The sequence below is a fragment of the Fistularia commersonii genome, chromosome 27, assembly GCF_037954325.1.
Source record: "Fistularia commersonii isolate RoL2024-O1a breed Wild chromosome 27, RoL_Fcom_v1.0, whole genome shotgun sequence".
NCBI classification, from domain to species: Eukaryota; Metazoa; Chordata; class Actinopteri; order Syngnathiformes; family Fistulariidae; genus Fistularia; species Fistularia commersonii.
The window spans coordinates 6,428,864-6,437,543 of NC_141310.1; positions in this window are offsets into that span (position 1 = coordinate 6,428,864).

Sequence of the window (8,680 nt, forward strand, 5' to 3'; positions counted from 1 at the left end):
ACACACAAAGCCACTTGTCCTCTTCGCAGTTGTGTTGCTGTTTTACTCTTTTAGTTATTATTACACTTGACAGTTACGATACAATTGGCCCATGTTATTTCTATATGAACTAGGGTTGTTACTGAAAAACATTTTTTGTTGTCAAGTCAATCTTAATGATGTGACCATCCTACCTTCAGTTTGTAGACTTGTCTGTTTTTCTTATCCGTAAGAAATTATATTAAATAGTAATGTAAATAATAATGTAAAGCATTCTATATAAAGGTAGAGTGAAATTACTTATTGGAAATACACCCCATTTCTTGCAGCTTTACTGTATTTCTATTACGACATTTGTTTGTTATTGGTGTCTTCAAATCCATGTGAACAGAGGAGCACACATGGAATTTGTTTTTCAGTGAAATCTCCTTTAAACTAGATCATGAGTCTCATACTCACTGTGTCCCCACTGTCTGATTCTCAATGGCATTCCTGTGTTAATGCATGAATCATGACACTTTGACTTTGCGAGTTTGTCTTTTCTTCTGTTCCTTGTTTCTCATTCATGTCACTTTCCCTCTTTCCCTCTCTCACTTTCTGTAACGGTCTAACCCCACACAGATGACTTTCTGTTAGGATTTCCTCTGAAGTGCTGATGGGTCACATGAATGAAGACCACAGACAGCAGGAGGCTGGAATAGATGGTCATGGTCAAAGGTCGGGATAACAGGGAAATCTCAGCGCTCACAAACACGCCAATGATTCTCTCGTGGGATGATTTCTCTACAATACTTCTTTGATCTGCACTAGTTGTCTCCTGCCTTGCTACTATTATTTAACTATTCACACTTCCTAATATCTCTGTCCTATTGCACCCACAGGATAGCCAGAAAGAGAAAAGAGTCTTGGCAGATCTTGTCCTTCACACAAGCATGAAAATAAAATGATACAAAAATAACTTCTGCGAGGAAATCCAGCAATAACTCTTCATGATATTGTGCATTTCTATGATGAATAGTAACATTTTAGCCCCTCGACTAACACATTGTATCCATTTATTTCAGTGCATGGCCCACCCAGGCAACCCACTGGAACAAGGGGCGCCACATGGGGCGCCACATTGGGATGCCACATGAGGCGGCTGTGGCTCACTTGGTAAAATGGGTGTCTCCCCAACTGGAAGGTATGTTGTCTGATTCCTGGCTCTTCCTGTGTGTGTGCTGAAGTGTCCTTGGGCCAGCTACTGAACCCCCCCAGTTGCTCCCTATGGTCTGGCAAGCACCTTGCATGGAAGCTCTGCCGCTATCATGTGGGATTTTGTGTGAATGGATGAATGTAATTAGGTGTAAAGCGCTTTGAACCACTTGTTGATGAAAGTGCTGTATAAGTGGAGACCGTTTACCATTTACACCCGCCCCTGTCTGATAGCCCTGCTGACCGTAAGCTTGAGCAGAGGGTGGATTGTAAGTAAAAGGACAAACCACTTGATGAAACAGAAGTAAGTAACTGCCAAGTAAAACAAATGTTTAAATGTCATTTTCTGATGAGAGCTGATTACCCCAAATGTATCTTAAGTGAGTTTCTCCAAATTAACGCGGAATGTCTTCTACAAGTATAAGTGATGGCGAGATCACTTTCTATGTAAAGCTATTTGTTTAAAACTAGATTTGGTGGGAGTTGTTTATGGTCACTTGAAAAAGGTAAGAGGTTAATAACATAATATACCATGAATTTTCTCATGAGGGTCTTATATGTATATGAGCACAAGACAAACATAAATAATCTGAGTCTGAAAAATGGTGCTGGACAGTTCATACAGAACTTTTTCAGTCACACAACAGTGGCATCTTGCTCTGTGTAAATCACTGCCATGGCTATAAATACCTAACTGGAAACTCTTTGATCACAGAAAAAAAAGGATAAGGAGCATGTATTCATTTCATTTGAAATGAGTTGCCAAGGTGTGACTGAGTCAGCCTTTTTCAAAGGTTCTTTTTTAATTCCTAGCTCTCTGGCTTTTAAATAAGATTGTCTCCTGTTTATTTTTCTGTGAACAGCATACAGGTTCAGTACAAACATCCACTTCCAAATGCACAAAATAAGTCTAGTAGACTTCAAGTTTGAATAGCTATAGTGGTAACTCTTCCTGGTAACATATATAACTGCACAAGTAGGAGAACTGTATTTACAGAATTAGCTCTCAAAGGCATAGTATGATGCCACACACACACACACACACACACACACACACACACACACACACACACACACACACACACACACACACACACACACGCGCGCGCGCAGGCGCTTGCTTGCTTACTCGCTCACTGACTCACTAAAATACTCACTGGGGCAACAGCCCAGTAAAAGAGATGATGGCTCTTCAGCAGGTAGATGTCACCTCATTCTACTCTTTGATAACCAGAGACACTTCCCTTTAGCATGGAACTGACAAACCTGACAAACGCACACACTTACACACACATACACACATGGCTGCATGCGTGGAATACTGTGGTCTTAGTGTGTGAAATGAAACATTAAAATGCGAGACTGGACACAGCTTTAGAGTTTTCACAAGTGCATTGATTTTGAATGACACGAGGGTGTCTGCGCAGCTGAAAAAGAGAGACAGTATATCAGAGCATTTAACCTTACAAACATCCAGAAGTTATCTGCTCATCAAGACAAAGGATGAGGAAAAGGCTTTCATTGATGCCTTAGATAGAGTATATAGATCTCCAGCAGCACTCTTTCGCATCAAACTGATAAAAGTCACAGGATGTGTGTGTGTGTGTGTGTGCGCGTGTGTGTGTGTGTGTGTGTGTGTGTGTGTGTGTGTGTGTGTGTGTGTGTGTGTGCGCGCGCGCGCGCTCCAGGGGACACGTTTGTTAACTCTTGGCCACCTTTTGGTATAAACACCATCCTTGTCATGGGCCGTGTCTTAACATGGCAATATGTCCATTCCTACTTTGCGGTGAAGGTTCAAGGACAGGTGTGAACTGAAGGGAGATTAAATTTACAGTTAGGCATGAATTTAAGTTTGGGTTGTCCATCATAAATAGAGCTCAACACAATGACCTTCCAATTGTAACACACTGTGTTTAGGTAATGTGAGAACAAATTGGTCAGTCCTCACATTCCCCAGCAGCTTTCAGGACATCGTGACAGTTCTGACATGGCGTTAAAAAGCTTAGATTCGAGTTAACATTCAACTTAAGTGATCAGGGTTAAGCACTTAAAGGACCAGTAAATGCATCATGTCAATGCATTTACTCAGTCTGATGGATGTACAGACTTCTGTGTCTGTAAGAGAGCAACAGATTCATACAAATGTGTTTTGTACTCATGATGATATGCTTTACTTTTACTTTACTCTAGACAAAGAAACATTAAAACAAAGTCAGATACTGAATCCCACTTGCTATTTAACCTAATGATACCCCCCAAAATGTACTTTTTAACACACTGAAACTTTTGCGATGGTTCAAGTGGTGATTTTGACGTACACTCACATGTGAGGAAATAACTACCTACAAGGGGATAGCAATAGTCTGTATGCTTTGTTTGAAGCAAGAGAGCTGTAGACTTCTGACCATGGACAAATGCAAATAAGATTCTGCTGACTTTTAACTTCTACTACTGGCTACTAGTGCATCTATTAAAAAGTTGAAAAAAAAAAAAGTACTGGCGCTGCTAAAACTGATTAGGGTGCAGCTTTGCTGGATTCAGTCTCTCTTTTCCTACACCAATTCACCAAAGCTGATCAACCACTCAAAGTGATTTATCTGCCCCTGATTCAGCATGATCAATCAACTGGAAAAGCCAGTGACCTGGGCAGAGCGCAGCCAACATGCGGGACCAGAGCCATCGATGCACACTGACTATTGTCTGTGTATGTCAGGGGTCTAAAGCCAACTATCCTGACATATGAAATATCTTTATGGTTATGAAACTTACATTAAGTTAGGTGGTCATGACACAAGTTATCCTGTGACTGTGTCTAACTCTGGTCGGTGTACGTGGAGATATATTAGGTTGAGTTTGATCATAAAAGATAGCGGTCGTCGTGAAAATCCCATTGGTTTAAAAGAAGATATTCATCCGCTATTGGCTAATGTTATATGATTTGTAATGTCTTGGAAATCGTCAAGCACTCCATCCCATTTCAGTGAGTAATCTAAATCTTGTATGTTTCGTAAGACTTCTTTGCACATCATTTAGCTTAAATTAGGGTCGCAGTCAAGTCACATATTCTTTAATAAACTCAAACAAGTAAAATGACTTAGACTGTATGTGTGTGTGTGTGTGTATTAGGGGGTTAGTTACAGGATCATCTCCTACCATCAATGAGGTGTGAACCCCAGATTTCTCATGTCCCCCCAAGCCCCCTTTACACCAGCCCAGGTGTCAAAGCCCCCACTGAGGTGACAGTTTTCACTGGTCTGGGAAAGAGCTGTTCTGCAACAACACGCACACGCACACGCACAAAGAAGAGAAAAAGAGAGGGAGAGAGGTATCAGTGAAAGGCCTGAGTTGGAAAATGTCTTCCCTCACCAGATATACACTTTTATAGATTATCAGGTCCAGACGAAAATGATAAAAACCTGTGAGTTTTCTTGCAAAACACAGAATTGTGCGAGATCTGAACTTAGACCAGAATGGCTTTGACAATATCGGAGCTCACTATAAACCTGTTTATTCAAAGACCTTGGCTTGTGTGTTACACTGAATTATATTATCAAACTAAACACTGGATCAGTTTAGTCTGGTCTAGGTTTCTAACACACAGATTCATTTAAAGACTTATCTATGACTACCTGATGGGTGTCTGGTTTTAGGTCGTGTATATCAGTCTGTCTCCCTCCTCCTTTCCTCTGAAGATAAATATGTCAGTCACACCGCAAAGTACGCAATTCTGTGTGGCAGAGAGAAAAAAAAAGTGCATGTGTTGTGACAATTTGGGATGTTGAGTCATCCACTGAAGGACAGATAAGAGAGACACTTTGGCATCAATAAACCAACACATGACATTTTATCAGGATAATGGTGAAAAAAAAAGGTAATGGGATAACAAGATTTTATGACAACAAAAAGATCAAATAAATAAACAAAGTTGTGCCAAATGGTTGTAGAAGTGACCCTGTGACCAACCGGTCAATGGTTCAAATACCTTGGCAGACGGTGGACTGTCCTCTATGTGCTGCCGGGAAGGGTGCAAGTATATATACATGGTTTTCAATCAATTGTTTTTGGATCTGATGGGATTTTTTGTCAAAGCATTTCTGTTGTAATCAGCATGCTCATACTGACTGACTATGTATTTAAAATAGAACAAAGATTGCAAAATGGTCACAAGATATCATGATACCGTGAAACTGAAACTCCATGATATTGTAGGCTCTTAGCTCAGCATCTGTATGAAGACGATTGCTACTCCTTTGATTGATTCCCCATCCTAAGTTTAGACATTAGCAGCCAAGCTATTAAGATATCAGATTTTTATATTATGATTACAGTGACCGCGGGAATGCAACGTCATTTGTGGAATGATAATCATAATAAGCCATCAGATTTGTCTTTTATTTTGTTTAGAGAGTAGGTTGAACTTAGGGAACAGAAATAAATTCAGAATAGTAGTGTAGTTGGGTAGAAAACTATTAATACTGTCAACAATGATGTGGTGCTGTGAACAAAACAATGGTACTATTGTACAAATACAATAATTTGTGTGTTATAAGTCTACATAATGAAGACAATGCCAATGTCAATTATCAGTTAGAAACCTTTCAGTTTGGTATCGTGAGCTTGTAATGGTCACTTTGTTTCAGAGTCAAATTTTTAATCTATTAAATTCAAGTTGTATCCTGTTTGATTACCTTCGCCACACACACACACAAACATACAGTAACTGTGCACACACAGGTAAATATGCACACACACACATACGCTGTCAAAATCTCGCAGCTTTCTTTTGCTAAATCTGACAAATGGTTTTCAAAGAGCATCAATGGGATGAAAAATTGACCAACTTCACTTTTCCAGTGTGTTCTCTGCCAACAAGAATGACAAAGCTTCATGTTCATCAGTTTATCATCAGTAGCGTCTATATAATTTCCTTAAATTATAATGCCCTGGCTTTTGGATCCAGTAATAAAGGGTTGTCTTGCAGACTGTGCAAAGACAGTTGAGTCAGTCAACTGTTGCTGTTACATGAGCTCACATGTGACATTCATATGATAATAAGTGATGTCCTCATAATTGCTGTTGTCCCTGTCTGTCTCTGTAATCTCTATTGCATTACAGAGACTCTCTCTGGTCACCTCCAGCAGAGACGGTGTGTCACAGCTCAGCATCATGGCCTTCATATGTAAATGAAATTCAATGCAGTCATGAATTCACAACACCTGCCTGCAGTCTCTATGTGGTTGCCACTTAAAAGTATTTAATTCTGCCTTTATTTCAACCCTATTCTTTGACTATTCTATTGTCCCTGACAAGAATTTCAAAGCTAATGTTACACCAATCAAAATATGTGTATACAAGCTATTTTTCAAGGGTAGTTATAAAAAACATCCACACAAGGACCCTTTTACAGCATTACTAATTACTACAGACAAATAAAACTCAATCATTTTGAATACAAAATAGACTGCTGTCACATTCAAATAGCTTCACATCAGCAAAAAGACAGACAAACTAGATGCATATGGATGTCTGCTGGGCGTGGCGGTAAACTTTGAAAATCCAGGTTTTGGATATTTAATACTGTCAAAGGCAATCTGGATGTCTCCCCAATGACAAATTCAACCGCTTGCATCATTGATATGTTCTGTAATAGAACTCCAAAAGTCATCGGGATCTGCTGCAGAGATTGATTGTCCCACGACAAGCGAAAGGATGATCGAGGAACTATTTTGAAGACAATTCTTTACAATCTTATCGTGTTTTGCTGAAAGGGAAGACTGAGAACTGGGGAGGACAGAAAATTACTCAACAAACTGACAACAATGTCACATTCTGTCCTGGACTTTCCACTCGACCCTTTAGAGGAAGTAATTGAGAGAAACTTATTTGCCAAGTGTTCATCCATCTTCATCAACACCTATCTAGATAATATGGAAGGTCTGAGCAAGATACTGCTTCTCCCAAAACAGTCAATGTCTTCAATGTACTGCTATTCCCTCTTCTCACTACTGTGCAATACCTGCAACTCACGAACTTTACTATTCCCATTCCTATGTATATCTGTGTTGTCAAATCTCTGAACATATGACTTAGACTTCTTTTTTCCTTGTGATCTTTATTTATCTTTTTAATTTTGTGGCAATGTAGTATATCCCTTTACTTGTGACTCATTAAACTAAATCAATGTCTTTTTCCAAGTTCAGCATGGGAGAAAAATAGAAATAAAAATGTCATTCTAGACCCTTCAGTTGCGTTTGGATGGAAGAAGGAAATTGAAAATAATTTCATGCCCAGTAATTTATGTGTTATGATCACCAGCATGATACACCGCTGAATTGAACTATTTTCTGTTTTCTATCTCATCTTAGTGGTGATGGCAGATCGAAAATAAAGGGTAAGCGCGTCATCTTGTGGAAAAAGAGATGACGCACAGGATTCCGCTGAGCGACATTACAAGTGAGAAGCGCCTCAGCGTTGTTCAAGTTACAATCCGTTAATAAGCCGGTAGGACACTGATTCAGGGCGAACTTTTCCTGAGATGCTTTTAAAATAAATGCGAATGGACGTTGTCCAAGTGTTTTGCCACTGCAAGCGTTTGAGCGACACGTTTTAATTTTAGTTCCTGTTCCTTTCGCGCAGGCGTAGTAGGCCCCACAACTGCCGGCGTGGTGCCGAGGTGGTAAATAATGTGCGTTTGTGGTCGAGCGGGATTCAACGATCGCTGACGTTTGACGAGCGTAAACAACCACCCATGGGCCAAATAATGCGGCGGAGACACGCGTGATGGAAGGCCGCTTCATTTGACTGTTGTCGATCAAACTCCACGCGAAGACAAGGAAGTGGAGTCACAAGTCACGTGTGGAGCTGACAGCTGATCAGGCCTCGCGTTGAAGAAACGGATTAAAAAACAAAATAAAAAGCAAAAATGACCGAATATAATAAGCCATTAGACTCATTATAAACATTCACGTATGTTTTTATAATTATTTTACCATTGCTTATGGCATGACATGATTTTAAAAAGAAGTCTTGTTAAATTTGCTGACTACTCTGCTACTAAATAATAAAACGGCAGATGAAATAAAAGTTAATTGTCCCAAATCCTCAATAATCCAACATACAATACGCTAATATAAACTCAAACACTAATTGTAAATCTTAGATACAAAGTCAAATTTAATTTTCTCATTTATTTTGGTTTTAAGAAAGGTAATCACTTCTAGCTTGAAAAGAGGGGCACTCAAAACGCACCAGCATTTTACAGGTTTAGTACACATTAATATCTTTTAAGTGTCATTTATGGAAGAGATGTTTGAATAAATGCCGGCCTCAGTGTTGTACCCTGGCTGGAGAGCGGAGCAAACCTGAAGAAATAGCAGGATATTAATGGAAAGATCAGATCTCCCTTGTACAGTCTTAACCGCAATGATAAACCGAAACAGGCGGTCAGCCTCTGAAACTTGAAATGATGTCCTCATCAACTTCAGAGATGAAGATGTATTGTTTATTC